The sequence below is a fragment of the Rhinopithecus bieti genome, unplaced genomic scaffold (genome assembly GCF_001698545.2).
Source record: "Rhinopithecus bieti isolate Rb0 unplaced genomic scaffold, ASM169854v2 scaffold_28295, whole genome shotgun sequence".
NCBI classification, from domain to species: Eukaryota; Metazoa; Chordata; class Mammalia; order Primates; family Cercopithecidae; genus Rhinopithecus; species Rhinopithecus bieti.
Window position 1 is genome coordinate 137,431 of NW_016812393.1, and position 15,673 is coordinate 153,103.

The window sequence follows — 15,673 nt, forward strand, 5'->3', positions numbered from 1 at the left end:
AAAAAAAAAAAAAAAAAGAAAAAGAAAGAAAGAAAGAAAAAATCAGACTTTTCTTATTTGATGTCCTTAACATTTTTATTTCATCCTTCATCGTATTAAAGATTTTATGAATGGCTTTATTTTAAGGTCCTCTGTTTGATATTACAGCATCTGTGTTCCTCGGAATCTTCCTCTGCCATTGCTGGATCCACTGCAGATGTTTTGTCATTTTGACTGTGAGGGCATGCCCTGCATAATTTTATAGAGGGTAATCCTAAACAAGATAGAATTGAGAGCATTTTCACCCTGTATTTTTTTTTCCTACGGTATCCAGGACACTATCATTCTGGGGATATTTTAATTTAATCATTGACTTACAATTTTCTGGATCACGAAGGCAACATAATTAAAATTACAAGCAAATATAAGGGTATTTTCAAGGCTACACATTCTCCAGAGAGGGAAGAAAAAGTGTTTTCCAATCCAGAGCTATGGGCAAGACAGGCAAGTCATTTTGTCAGATCCTTTTGCCAGAGGGAAGATTTCTTCTGGCCTGAAGCACTGTCCTGCCCTCTGCTCTGAGCAGATCGCACCACTGCACTCTGGCCTGAGCGACAGAGCAAGACTGTCTCAAAAAAAAAAAAAAAAAAAAAAAAGAGGGTGTGTTACAGAAGCTGCCTTTGGAGAGCAAAGCAGCCACCTGGGATGACCCAGCAGAGGGAGCCCAGGAGTACATCCCGCTTCCTCACTCCCTTCTCACCTTCAGTGCCTCCCAGAGCAAACCCATGAAACAGGCACAAGGGCCAGTCTTCCTGCCCAGGAGATGGCAGCCCTGCTTCCTGGAGATGGCAGCCCTGCAGCAGCTCACTGGAAAGGTGGGCTGGCTGAACAGACAGGATGATAGGTCTGCTATTCAGCTTTGGCACTCAACTAATCACCCCCTCAGGGCTGCATGGCCCTCTCCTCCTCAGCCCTGTAACCCCAGGGTCCCCTCTCCCTGGCAATGCTCCATGCTTGCTGTTATGCTCTGCCATGGCCCCTGTACACATCCTCACCTGCTGGCTTCCTCTGTGACCCACTGTCACCTGCATCCATTAGTTTATAAACTTCTGAGGACTCCTGTTGTGCTGCTGAGCAATGCTTTGTATTTACTCTACAAACAAGCATTGTTTCTATTATTTCATTTAGAGAGGGAAGACCAGTTTGTACTCAGTTCACCCTCTTGCAATGGAAATAACATTTTACATAACTGATGTATTATGTTTGGTCTTTTGCTTTAAAAGTCTAGAAAGTAAGTAATGTACTTAGTCATGATTCGGAGTAAAGATGGGAAAATGTAATACAGGAGGAAATGAAGTCTTGGGTGGGAAGAACACTGAACTGCAGCCACAAAACCTGAATTCTGCTTCTTGTTGAATCACAAAAGCACAGTGTGCCATTGTCAAGGTGATTTATTCTATCTTGGCATCAGTTCACTCAACTGTCAATAAGGTGGATTTTCTTAGATGCTCTCTAATGTGTCATCCTTTTCTAAACTTCTATAAATTTTAGCTACTTGAAAAATTTATGTATGTACGCTACATAACATTCCCTGAGAATGTTGAGTAAGAGAGAACACTAACTACCAATCTCATTATAAAGGTTAGTATAAAGACCTTAATGTCTCCTACTACATCTCTTTTGATTTAAAAAGAGGAAAAAAGTTAAAGTTCTTACATCATAGCTCAACATAGTTCTAAAGATTTTTATACAGCTTGCTCAAGTATGACAGATCATTCCTGGTGATAACATAGGCAGCAAAATGCAGCTGGATGTAAAACCAATGAATAAGGATTCCCAGTTATGAGTTTGCCAAATAAGCAAGAAAGACTACAAGCCTTCTGTCAGGTAGTTACTAAGCATGGAAAAGGCAAAGCTGCCATGATTTACTCACTATCTGTTACCAACTTGCGACTGCTTCGCTTGGGTTCCGGCTCTTGTAACCAACGGCCATCAGGTGTAGCCCGAAAGCACCTCACCTCAGCTATACCATGTAACTCTCTTCTTCTGCCGTAATCATTTAGTACTGTTACTGGGGGATGGTCCTGCAGGAGCCTGTTCAGATGTTCTGACACAAACACAAATCCATAAGAGTAAGGGTGTTAACCCTTGTCCACTGGGGAATGAAGCCCATCCATTTTCCATGTCTCAGATGGATGTTTCTGTGTATTCTGCAAAGTCCTTTGGAGGGCTCTCAGCAGGAGCTCCCCTAGTCCACAGCAGTCTTGCTCAATTATGAACTAGCGAGTGCCCCCTTATGTTGACTTCCTCCTCCTCTTCCTTTTATTCTTTCCAGTCCCCCCACCAATCTTTTTCTTTGTGATCACTTTCCAAAATAGTCTACCTTTGCTGGGATACTCCATCCAGTACTGCTTTGAGCTGAAGGCACTCATTTCCATAGACATCGGAAATATTGCTTGTGGTAAGAACTGCTCTGAGTACTGCTGTTGACTGAAGGAGTTGCATTACTCAAAGCTATGCTGCTATCTTGGGGCCAGTTACTACTCCGTGATTGGTCAGTATTGGAGTACAAAGACCTAACCCCTCGACTTAGGTTGGACAACTCTCAAAGGCCGCCTCAGAATCAGCGTTCCCCATGGGTCACTGGACACCTCTATGGCTGTCACATCACAACCCAACTTCTCCATTTGTTTAAATCCACTTTACCCACTCCCTTAGCTGTGTTGTTACTCAGAGCACAGTGACTGACAAAACTGCTCAGCAAATTTCTGTCTTAGGGCCTGGTTTCAAGGCAGCTAAGACACAGCTCTTGTCTTGGGCTTGTTGTTTTGAGTTTCTGTTGGTGGGGAATGGTAATGCAAACTAAGACAGTTAGAGTGTGTTTGTGTTTGCATGTGTGTGTGTGAGAGAGAGAGAAAGAGAGAGACAAAGAGAAAATTTAGGGGTTTTGATGATCAATTCCTTACAGCAGGAATTTCTTAAGTTTATAACTACAATATTTTGGGCATAGGAAGCAATCATAGCAAAAGAGTCATAACTTTTTAAGATGGAATTCCAGTCTAATAACTAAAGCATACCAATTAGTTATTGAGTAGGTAAAGAGCCATAGAAAATACATGTCAGTACAGTATGTAGTTTTTTTCCTATGTCACTGAAAAACCATATTTATGTATCCTTATTTTAAGACATTACAGACAATAAAGTTGCAGATTTTTCTTTTTTTCTTTAATCTTTCCAAGGCAGTGAAGATCTATAACAATATTCACCTTTCTCCTTCTGTATATTCCTCAAATTTCTTGGCACTTTTGCATTCTAGCTGCTCTCAACTCTGTAGTTCCAGTTGCCAATTAAGTATACATAATAATTTAAAATTAACAGGTAATATATAACATTTTCAAAATTACTAATAAATTGATAGGGATGTTAAATTCAAGTCTAAGGCTGATTCCTGCAGGGCCATTTATTTTTGGCATTTAACACCACCTGCCTATGCAGGAAATTAAGTAATGTTCTTTCCTTAACTATAATTTTTTTTCTTTTAATGATGGCAATTGCAGAGAAGAAATAAATCACAAAGAAAATAAAAACAGAACTATATATGTAACTATTTGTTATTACACTGCCTTTTCCAACAAGGCACAATGAAATGGAAGATCAAGCAATAATGTAATTATTTATGGACAATCAATCTAGAGCACTCAGAATCCCAAGACAATGCATTTCTTTTGAATGGCAATACATTTAAACTGTATGATTCACAACTTCTAATACTAATTTTACTTTGCCTACATTAATCTGGTTGGTGTTAAAGGAAAAGAAGCAAATGCTTTGGCTTTTATATTTTTGTGGGCTTGTATATTTCATGTAGAGCATCAATACCGCATTTTGTAGTTATGAAGATTATATCGCTTAAATAATGCTTCTAAAAAAAAACAAAAATTGGCAAGCAGGACCTAGTTAAACTAAAGAGCTTCTGCACAGCAAAAGAAACTATGAACAGAATCAGAATAAACAGATAACCTATAGAATGGGAGAAAATATTCTCAAACTATGTGTCCAACTGATGTCTAATATCCTAATCTATAAAGAACCTAAACAGTTGAACAAGAAAAAACAAATAACCCCATTAAAAATGGGCAAGAGACATAAACACTTCTCAAAGCAAGACATACAAATAGCCAACAAACATGAAAAAGTGCTCCTCATCACTAATCATCAGAGAAATGCAAATGAACACCACAGTGAGATACCATCTCACACCAGTCAGATGGCTGTTACTAAAAAGTCAAAAATAACAGATGCTGGTGAGGCTGTGGAGAAAAGGAAATGCTTGCTTATACACTGCTGGTGGGAATGTAAATGAGTTCAGCCACTGTGGAAAGCAGTTTGGAGATTTCTCAAAGAATTGAAAACAGAATGATCATTTGACCCAGCAACCCCATTACTGTGTATATACCCAAGAGAAAACAACTGATTCCACCGAAAAGACACATGCACCCATATGTTTATTTCAGCACTATTCACTATAGCAAAAACATGGAATCAACGTTAACATAGGAAGAGAAAACTAAATGTCACATGTTCTCAATTATAAGTGGGAGCCAAGCATTGGATACGCATGGACATAAAGGTGTCAACAAGAGACACTGGAGACTACTAGAGTAGGGGGCAGGGAGGGAGGGGGAAAAGGGCTGAAAAACTAACTGTTGGGCACTCTGCTTAGCACCTGAGTGATGGGATCATTCATACCTGAAACCTGAGGATCACACAATATACTCATGTAACAAACCCGCATGTGCACCCACTAAATCTAAAAAGTTGAAAAAGAAAAGTAAATAAATAAATAAATAAATAAATAAATAAAACAGAATTCTGAGATTTAAAGCGTCATTGTTAACTACTTGAATTTTTTGAGGACACAAAAATACTTGGAATTTGTTGACAGGCAAACACCTTGTTTGTCACTTTGTTTCTCTATTATAGAGAGGTGATTGCTCTTGTTAAATGCAAATAAAACAGGTCAAGGCCAGACCCAGGTGATGTTCCAAGGTAAATTTATATTGCATCTTCCCATGTGCTCCCCTCTCATTGATCAATGCCTCTTGCTGTACCCCTAGCCCAGGGCAGCCAGGAGCATCCTAGAGCTCTGAAGTAGTCCCTATTTATTCCATCCCCTTCCTTTATTTCTTTTCCAGTCCATCTATCTTGCTTTCCAAACACTCAGTCAAGGATTATCTCAAAAGTAACTGAAGGTCCAGTCTATATGACATAACTTGATGGACACATGTTTCCAAATATGGACTCATCATAATAAAGAGCTCTATTAGGGCTCTATTCTTTTCATTTGTGTAGGTGTTACAGGACAACCAGATTCATATGCCTACTGCACAGTAACAGACCAATACACAGGAACAGCAGGGTTTGCAGCAGAGAAAGAGTTTAATGATCACAGGGCAGCTGAGAAAATGTGAGCCTTAGATCCATCTTCCCAGGAGTTCTGGGTTGGGTTTTTAAGGAGATCATGAAGGGTGAGGGGCTGGAAAATTAGAGTAATTGATTGGTTAATGTAAGGGGGAATAAAATCATCAGAATATGGAAACTGCTCTCTTTGGTGTCAGCTCTTTGTGGGATCCTTTACCAGCTGATGCAAGTAGTTCCACACTATTCAGGACCTGAAAGAATATCTCAAAGGGATAACTTAACATTTCACAATGTTCAAGTTGTTATTTATAGAGCAGTTAAGGGGAACTAGAACCTTATAACAGGGTCTGTGTGATTCTGGGGCAATAGGTACCAAACAACTATGAGGAAGGGGTCAGAGAGTAGCTGACCTCATGACAAATGCTGATGGCTTATGTTTATTTTTTTCCCTCCCTTATTCCATGATTAATTTTATAAAGTTTACAGGGGCAGTTTCATAGGTATATCAGACTTGAAGCGTCCCTCATTAAAAATTCATGACTCTGAGGTAGTAAAAATAGCTAAAGTCATCATTTGCACCTAGAGAGCAATTTTCACTAAGCAAGGCCACAGATACCTGTGCAAAGAGGAAAGCAGCCCTGAAACCAATCTCTGAGATAACCTCACCAATCTAGTGTGCAAATGCGTGGATGGTGCATGGTAGGGACTCAATAGACAGTGAATGCAATTGTGGGTTGACAACACAAAGTGGCAAGTGTTGAACTCATGTTTCACCTCATTCTCAGCTTTCTATGAGATTTTGTTCTTAGGGCACTGTTAGAGGGCCAGAAAGTCAATCTCATAAACAAATGCAACTTAATATAAGGTGTTAATAAAGAATTTCCAAAAATACTCCTCCAATACACCACACACACACACACACACACACACACACACACACACCATGTCCCCATGGTATCATGTAAATACATCTGTTACTGCCTTTCTCCACATGTAATCACTGACTGGATCTACTTCTCCTTCAACTTGGCCACATATCTCAAATTCAAGTGCTTACTAGGTCCTGGCAAACGACATGATTGTCCAGGCCAGGTGGAGGTGGTGAGAACTGCATCTTCTAAAGCAGCAACACTGCCCAGCTGCCAACTGCCATGTGTAATGTTGGCCTGATGTGCTGTATATTCTGACTTTTTTAAGTTGAGAAAGATATATTAGCCTAATGTAAAATTAATGGGCAACCAATTCAGCTCTGCATCAGCTAATATAGTGTTCATCTTTGCCCAAATCGGACCACAGGTTGCCAAAAAAGTAGAACACGATTCTCTGAAAGTGTATCTAAGTTTTGCTCTTCTCTCTTTAGCACGTAGCCTAGTATCTCACGAGTAGTAAGAGCTGGGTCCATGGAGGAGCTAAGTATGCACACAATGCTAACTGTTCCCAGGAGAGTCCATTGCTTAGAAACATCCCTGGGGCCCAGGGAAATGATCTGCAGTTAGTCTTTTCTCCTCTAAGAAGAAAATTTCTATTTTTATAGACACTTCCCTTTACCACAATACATCAAAAATAGAAAAGAAGACATAAAGATCATTCAAGGCAATATTATCAAAGACCATAAAGTAAAATATTTTCTTAAAATAACAAACCCTTGATATTTCATTATGTCAGGTTTGACTAGAAAAACAAAATCAGCTAAAACATGTCTACACAGTGCCAAGTCCTCCTTCAACTTACTCTTCTGACCACAAATGATACTTCGGGTGCTTTTATGCATAAACTCTCGCCCACATTAATGTTTGCAGTGCTCTGTGTTCATAAAGTTGCTGCCCAGGAAATTATCAGAAAGAAAAATTTGTAAGTGTCCTGAAGAGAATGAAGAATCACTTGATTTTATGAACTTGCTCTTTGTTGACAGAGTAAAATAACACTTAAAGTATTCAATCTACTCTACCAAAGTGCAGTACAGATTTAAGGAAATTACATTTAATTCAGACAAAAGAAGAGCTTAACACAAATGATTCAAAATTGATGAGATCTATTTGTTTCAAATTCATTATCTACTATTAGTTTTATACTTGTTCAGACAGCCTAAGTTTAATCTCCTTACTTTCCATTAATGTTGGTTTTATCTGTTGGAAGGAAGAAGGAAGGAAGAAGAAGAAGGAAGGAAGGAAGGAAGGAAGAAGGAAGGAGAGAGAGAGAAGAGAGAGCGAGAGAAAGAAAGAAAGAAAGAAAGAAAGAAAGAAAGAAAGAAAGAAAGAAAGAAAGAAAGAAGAGAGAGAGAGAGAGAGAGAGAAAGGAAGGAAGGAAGCGGAGGGGAAAGAAAGAAGAGAGCAGAGGAGAGGAGAAGAAGGAGGCAGAAGGAAGGAAGGAAGAAGGAAGAAGGAGAGGAAGGAAGAAGGAGAAGGGAAAGGAAGGAAGGAAAGAGAGAGAGAAAGGAAGAGAAGGAAAGAAGGAAGGAAGGAAGGAAGGAAGGAAGGAAGGAAGGAAGGAAGGAAGGAAGGAAGGAAGGAAACAAGCCAAAATACCTCTGACTTGCTGGTCGTTGCATCACATTACCTGGATCTAGGGTATATACTACACAATGAGCTTCAGGAGCTCCATGAAGCGCTTGAAATTGTGGGCAAAATAGTCTCTGTGTCTGTTTTCTCTTTGGGAAGGGAGTTCAGGTCTTTTATTAAATTGTCAAAGAGACTAAGAAAATATTAATAATCATGGAGATACATGATCTCCCAGTTCTCTTCCAATACTGAAATTTCTGATTATTTCAGAAATTCATGCAGATGAATGTGATCATGAAAATAAGTAAAAATTGTGTAAATACCTCACTGGAATAACAAATTAGTCAACTTAAGAATAATTAGCAAATGGCTTGTATGTATTAATACTGTATCCTTTGAGATTGCTTACTATTGTTACAAAATGCAAAACCAACCCTCAATATACAAAAAGTTTAACAAATCAATAATAAATGAATGAAATACCCAGCAGAAAAAAATTGAGCAAATGGCACCCCCTCTTTCCAAGCACCAACCCGGTGTGATATATATAAACATAAATATATCTATTTTAATGAGCTATATCTAATTGTCTGTTGCTATATAACAAACCAACACAAAACTAAGTGGCTCAATACAATCAATAATTGTTTATTGTAATGCATCACAAGTCTGTGAATTGGCTAAAGGTTAGTGGAAACCTTTTGGGCTTACACATCTGCAGGCTGGCTAGGGATTCTACTCTTGGTTGAGAATGGCTAGAACGATATAGCCTAGGCAGCTCAGCTCCATGCTCCTCCTCAGACCAATGGGCAAATACAGGTGTGTCATGCTCATGGTGATGGCAGATGAGCAGGAGGAAGCAAAAACTTTGAAGGTCTCTTAAGGTCTAGGTTGGAATAGCTTCACCATCACCTCTGCTTCATACTGTTGCCCAAGGCAAGTCATGTGGCTGAGGGTTGAAGAAATACACCCTGCATCTTTAATGCAAAGAACTGAAAGTTATGGAAAAAAGCATAAATAGAGAGTTCTCTATACTGAGTCTATTAATTAAGTTTATCACATGACCCAAAATTCTGAAGAGTTCAAAAAAGAAGCAGGTTTATTTTTCTCCTTCTATTGCCTTAAAATATGTTCTATTGAATTTCCCTTCTCCTACCCCTTGACCATACCTCGAATTTTAGTTCATTTGCATTGAAACATCTCATCTGAGTAATGACTCCTCATTTTCAGGCAAGAATATGTTCAGGCCAACCATATCCAACATCCAATTCAGAGCTTCAATTTTGTCAGGTTTCTTTGCTCACAGACTTGTAGAGGGGACAAGGGTGAGAGTTCAGATCACCCCTTCAAGGAAGGATGTGCCTCCCAGCTGCAAGGAGTGGACAACAGACAGATCCAGCTGTCAGCCCTTTCAGGGCAGCCTCAGTTGCAGGGAGCCCCCACCCAAGACCACACCCTGTCTGAGCACCAGCATCCAGTGCCTGCGGTGGGGACATAAAGGCTAGGCCAGTTGGCCCCAACCCAGACAATGCTGGTGGGCAGTTCTTGCTGCAGATTTCCTGCTGGGTGGCTGAGGCTTCGTAGGACCTGCCTCACTGTCTGCCCGAACTTGCTTCCTCCCTCTTCCTTTCACAAGTGTCAATCCCAATAAATATTTTGCACCCCAAACTCCACCTCAGCATCTGCTTCCAGAAAATTCAGTCTGTAACAGATTTGTTCTGTAACTATTTCCCCTCTCCTCCTGCTGACTTCTCCAGGGGATGTGCCAGGGAATGGGAGACCAGGGGTAAGGATGGAAAGGTCGTGTCACCTGTGCTGTTGTAATTCAGATGCGCTATATCAATCTCTCTCTCCATGTAGCTATCTATACACATCTACACATGCGTGTCTATATCTACCCATATATATCCATACATATGTATCAATATCTTGCCATACCTATGAACACATATATTTCTACAGCTATCCATACATATCTGAACATATGTTTTATCACTACCTCAGTGGTAAAGGAAAGAAGATGGTACCACTGCTGCTGTTGTAATCCAGTTGTGCGGAAGGCATCTAACTATATCAATCTCTCTCTATCTAGCTATCTATGCATAGATATGTAAATGTACCTATATCTATCCATACATATCTACACATATGTATCTATATCCATACATATTGGAACATATATATACATCTATCTATTCATATCTACACATACATATGTATCTACATGTATCTATATATACATATCAAAAGAAAACTTTTTCTACTCAACAACACTTTTAATACTCAATGTGTGGGTTTTTTCTACAGCAATAAATTCTCCAGTTCTCTGTGGATATCAACCGAGTGTCCTAAAATTAATTTAATTTTGACACCATCTGGAGTCACTTCATTAGCATAATGTGGCATCAGATTCCACTGATTAAGGGCTCAGAACCACAAGACTGCCACTTTAAACACTAACTGCAAGTCCTGGGCCTCCCACACTTCCAGACGCCTACAAATTAGGGGTTCCCACCATCCCTTTCTCAGGATTGATAACTTGCTAGAATGGCTCATGGAACTCAGGAAAACAGTTTACTTTCTACCACTGGCTTATTAGAAAGGATACTACTGACTGGGCATGGTTGCTCAAGCCTGTAATTCCAGCACTTTGGGAGGCTGAGAAGAGAGGATCACCTGAGGTCAGGAGTTCAAGACCAGCCTCACCAACATGGTGAAACTCTGTCTCTACTAAAAATACAAAAATTGGCCTGATGTGGTGGCACATGCCTGTAATCTCAGCTACTTGGGAGGCTGAAGCAGGAGAACTGCTTTAATCCAGGAGGCAGCAGAGGCTGCAGTGAGCCAGGACCTTGCCACTGTGCTCCAACCTGGGTGACAGAGTGAGACTCTGTCTCAAAAAAGAAAGAAAGAAAGAATGCTACTGAGGAACAGCCAGATGGAAGTCATGCATAGTTCAAAGCATGGAGGAGGGGCCCAGAGCTTCCATGTCCTCTCTGGCCACCCTCCCAGGGTAGCAGGACAAACTGCAGACAAAACCCCTCAGACACCGAGTTAAAGAAGGAAGGGCTTTATTTGGCCAGGAGCTTCGGCAAGACTCACGTCTCAAAAACCAAGCTTCTCAAGTGAGCAATTCCTGTCCCTTTAAGGGCTTATGACTCTAAGAGGGTCCTTGTGAGAGGGTCGTGATCCATTGAGCAAGCAGGGGGTATGTGACTGGGGGCTGCATGCACCTGCACTGGTAATCAGAATGGAACAGAACAGTACAGGGATTTTCACAATGCTTTTCCACACAATGTCTGGACTCTATAGATAACATAACCAGTTAGGTCAGGGGTCAATCTTTACTTCTTTCTTTGGAGGCAGAAATTGGGAATAAGACAACAAGAGGGTGGTCTCCTCCCTTACCAGCACTTCAATGTGTTCACTAAACTGGAAACTCTCCAATCCTTTTTGTTCAGGGTTCTTATGGAGGCTCCATTACAAAGGCATGACTGATAAGATCATTGGCCACTGATGACGGAACTCAATCTTCATTTCCTCAGGAGGTCAGGACTGGGGCCACATGGTTGATTCCTCTGGCAGCTGGCCCCATCTTGAAGCTGCCTAGGGCCTACCAAGAGTCATCTCATTAGCAGAAACTCAGGAAGAATTGAAAAGGGCTTGTTTTGAATAACAAAAGGTGTTCTTCTCACCCCTACCACTCAGAAAATTCCACAAGTTTTAGGAACTCTGTGCCAGAAACTGGGAAGAAAGACCAAATATATATATTTCTTGTTCTATCACAGTGTCTTTATCTGTCATCATCTCCCAGCTGTCCACCTGCTTATCCTGCCTCCATGTATCCCTCTTCTAGGCATACCTTCACTTTTGTGGAGATAAGGGAAAACTGCCTCGTGGCTACCCTGACGTGGATGGGGGTAGATGCTTCTCTGCCCTCTGTTCACCTCTGCCTTGAGCCTCTGGTCCCATGCAGGGTGGCTTGGACAGTGGTAAGAATCTTGTCCTTCCTGTCTGCTCCTACCCCTGTGGCCTCTGGCAAGACGCCTTACCTTCCCTTATATATGTATTCTGAATGCCCTACAATCCCATTGTTTTTATAAGTAAGTAGATTTTACTAAAGTTTCAGAAATAGCTGTAAAAAATTGCAATGTAGAATTAAAATTTTAAACTGGATGCTTAATAGGACTGATCAGAGTCCAAGGGATAAATGAAGAAAAATTAAATCCTTCACATGAGATCTTCCTTGCGTACACCTTGTAGTTAGTCTTATTTTCCTGTGCAGGGTATTTCCCCCTCTCTGTCCCTCAGAAAGCTACCCCTTCAAACTTCTATACAACCTCCAAATCTCCTTTTCCTCTGGAATTTGTTCCTTCACCCACCAAGGAAATCCCTGGAATGCAAGTATCACTGATGTCTAAATTATTGAGTAAAGCAAGATCTTTGGAGATTGGTAGGAAGGTGAATAACTGGATTGCAGCTTCACAGTTCACAGTGGATTTGGAAGCTTTTTTTCTAAAAGAATCTTTGCATTTTATTTTAAACGGCAATAAATGCACTCCATTTTTGCTCTTGTCTCCTGTGCATGACAAAGGACATGCTCTGCTACCCTCATCTTTTCCTTAAACGTCCCCCCCAACTCCTGCCCCAGATCTCTCTACATGCAAGGTAGGCCTCATTCCACCAAGGAAAGCATGGCATTGAAAAAACAAAACAAACAAAACAAAACAAAACAACGTATTGGCTGTCTCTTCTGTTCCAGAACACTGGACAAAGTTTCACACGATCTTTTCAAAATATTATGCTGATGACTGGGTGCAGTGGCTCACATCTGTAACCCCAGCATTTTGGGAGACTGAGGAAAGCGGATCACCTGAGGTCAGAAGTTCAAGACCAGCCTGGGCAACATGGCAAAACCCTGTCTCTACTAAAAATACAAAAATTAGCCAGTGTGGTGGCACACACCTGTAATCCCAGCTACTCGGGAGGCTGAGGCAGGAGAATTGCTTGAAACCTGGAGGCAGAGGTTGCAGTGAACCAAGATTCACACCACTGCACTCCAGCCTGGGCCACAGAGCAAGATATTGGCTCCAGAAAAAACAAAACAAAACAAAACAGAAAAGAAAGAAAAGACATATTGTGATGATATCCTTTTGTAGTATACTAAATTTAGTTAAATAACTTTTTCAAATATTATGTAGTGCAAACAGAATATATCAAGCTTACTCGGCTAGGTAGCAAGAAAAACTGACTTGCAATAATCAACCTTGAGACATATCTCAGCAATATGATCAAACACTCAAAGCTAACATTTAAAGAAGACAACACTGGATCCATCTTTCTGAAAAAGTAAGGCAAGACAATGCAAACCAATGATCTTATATTCAGCTAAGCTCTCCAACTATTGTGGCTACAGAAAAGAGGTTTTGTTTTGTTTTAACTTTTATTTTAGGTTCAGGGGCATATGTGAAGATGTGTTATTAGGTAAACTCCCATCATGGAGTTTATTTCACAGATTATTTCATCACCCTGGTGTTGAAATAACCTGGTGTTAAGCCTAGTACCCATTAGTTTTTTTTTTCTGTTCCTCTCCCTCCTGCCCCTCCACCCTCAAGTGGACCCCAGTGTCTGTAGTTCCCTTCTTTGTGTCCAGGAGTTCTCATTTAGCTTTCACTTATAAATGACAGCATGTGGTATTTGGTTCTCTGTTGCTGCATTACTTTGCTAAGGATAATAGCCTCCAGCTCCTTCCATGTTTCTGAAAAAGACATGATCTCATTCTTCTTTATGGCTGCATAATATTCCATGGTGTATATGTATCACGTTTTCTTTATCCAGTCTGTTATCTGTGGGCATTTAGGTTGATTCCACGTCTTTGCTATTGTGAATGGTGCTGCAATGAATATTCACATGTATGTGTCTTTATGGTAAAATTATTTATGTTCTTCTGGGTATATACCCAGTAATGGAATTGCTGGGTGGAGAGTTCTGTTTTTAGCACTTGGAGGAATCACCATACTGCTTTCCACAATGGCTGAACTAATTTACACTCCCACCCACAATCTATAACTGTTCCCTTTTCTCTGCAACCTCACTAGCATCCATTTTTTGACTTTTTAATAATAGTCATTCTGACTGGTGTGAGATGGTATCTCATCGTGGTTTTGATTTGCATTTCTCTAATGATCAGTGATATTGAACTTTTTTTCATATAATTGATGGCTGCATGTATGTCTTGTTTTGAAAAGTATCTTCATAAAAGTATAATTATATTATGAATATAATTATATTATGAATATTATAAATATTCATTTATTTGTTGTTTGTTTTTATCTTGTTTAAGTACTTTATAGATGCTAGATATTAGACCTTTGTCAGCTGCATAGTTTGAAAATGTTTTCTCCCACTCTTTAGGTTGTCTGTTTATTCCGATGATAGTTTCTTTTGGTGTGCAGCAGCTCTTTAGTTTAACTAGATCCCATTTGTCAATTTTTGCTTTTGTTGTTATTGTTTTTGGTGTCTTCGTCATGAAATGTTTGCTCATTCTTATGTCCAGAATAGTATTGCCTAGGATGTTTTCCAGGGTTCCTATATTTTGGGTTTAACATTTAAGTCTTTAATCCATCTTTAGTTGTTTTTTCATATGGTGTAAGGAAGGAGTCCAGCTTCAGTCTTCTGCATGTGGTTAGATAGTTAACCCAGCACCATTTATTGAATAGAGAGTCTTTTCCCCATTGCTTGTTTTTGCCAGCTTTTTCAAAGATCAGATGGTCACAGGCGTGCAGCCTTATTTCTGGGCTCTCTATTCTATTCCATTGATCTACGTGCCTGTTTTTGTACCAGTACTATACTGTCTTGGTTACTATAGCCCTGTAGTATGGTTTAGAGTCAGGTAACATGATGCTTCTAGCTTTATTCTTTTTGCTTAGGATTGCCTTGGCTATTCGGGCTCTTTTTTGGTTCCACATTAATTTTAAAATAGTTCTTTTCTAGTTCTGTGAAGAATATCATTGGTAGTTTAATAGGAGTAGCATTGAATCTGGAAATTGCTTTGGGCAGTATAGTCATTTTAATAATATTGATTATTCTTATCCATGAGCATGGAATGTTTTTCCATTTGTTTGTGTCATCTCTGATTTCTTTCAGCAAGGATATGTAATTCTCATTGTAGAGATCTTTCACATCCCTGTTAGCTGTATTCCTAGGTATTTTATTCTTTTTGTGGCTGTCATAAATGGGATTGCCTTCCTGATTTGGCTGTTGTCTTGGCTTTGTTGGTGTATGGAAATGTTAGTTATTTTTGTCCATTGATTTTGTATCCTGCAACTTTGCTGAAGTTGTTTATCAGCTGAAGGAGCTTTTGGGCCAAGACTATGGGGTTTTTCTTGATATAGAATCGTGTTATCTGTTATCTGCAGACGGGGATAGTTTGACTTCCTCTCATCCTATTTGGATTCCCTTTCTTTCTTTCTTATGCATGATTTCTCTGGTCGGAATTTCCAATACAGTGTTGAACAGGGGTAGTGAGAGAGGGCATCCTTGTCTTGTGCTGGTTTTCGTGGGGAATGCTTCCAGCTTTTGCCCATTCAGTATGATGTTGGCTGTGGGTTTGTCATAGATGGCTCTTATTACTTGTCATATTATGTTCCTTCAGCATCTAGTTTATTGAGAGTTTTTAACATGAAGGGATGTTGAATTTTATCAAAAGTCTTTTATGCATCTATCCAGATAATCATGTGTTCTTTTTTTTTTTTTTTTTTTTTTGAGACGGAGTC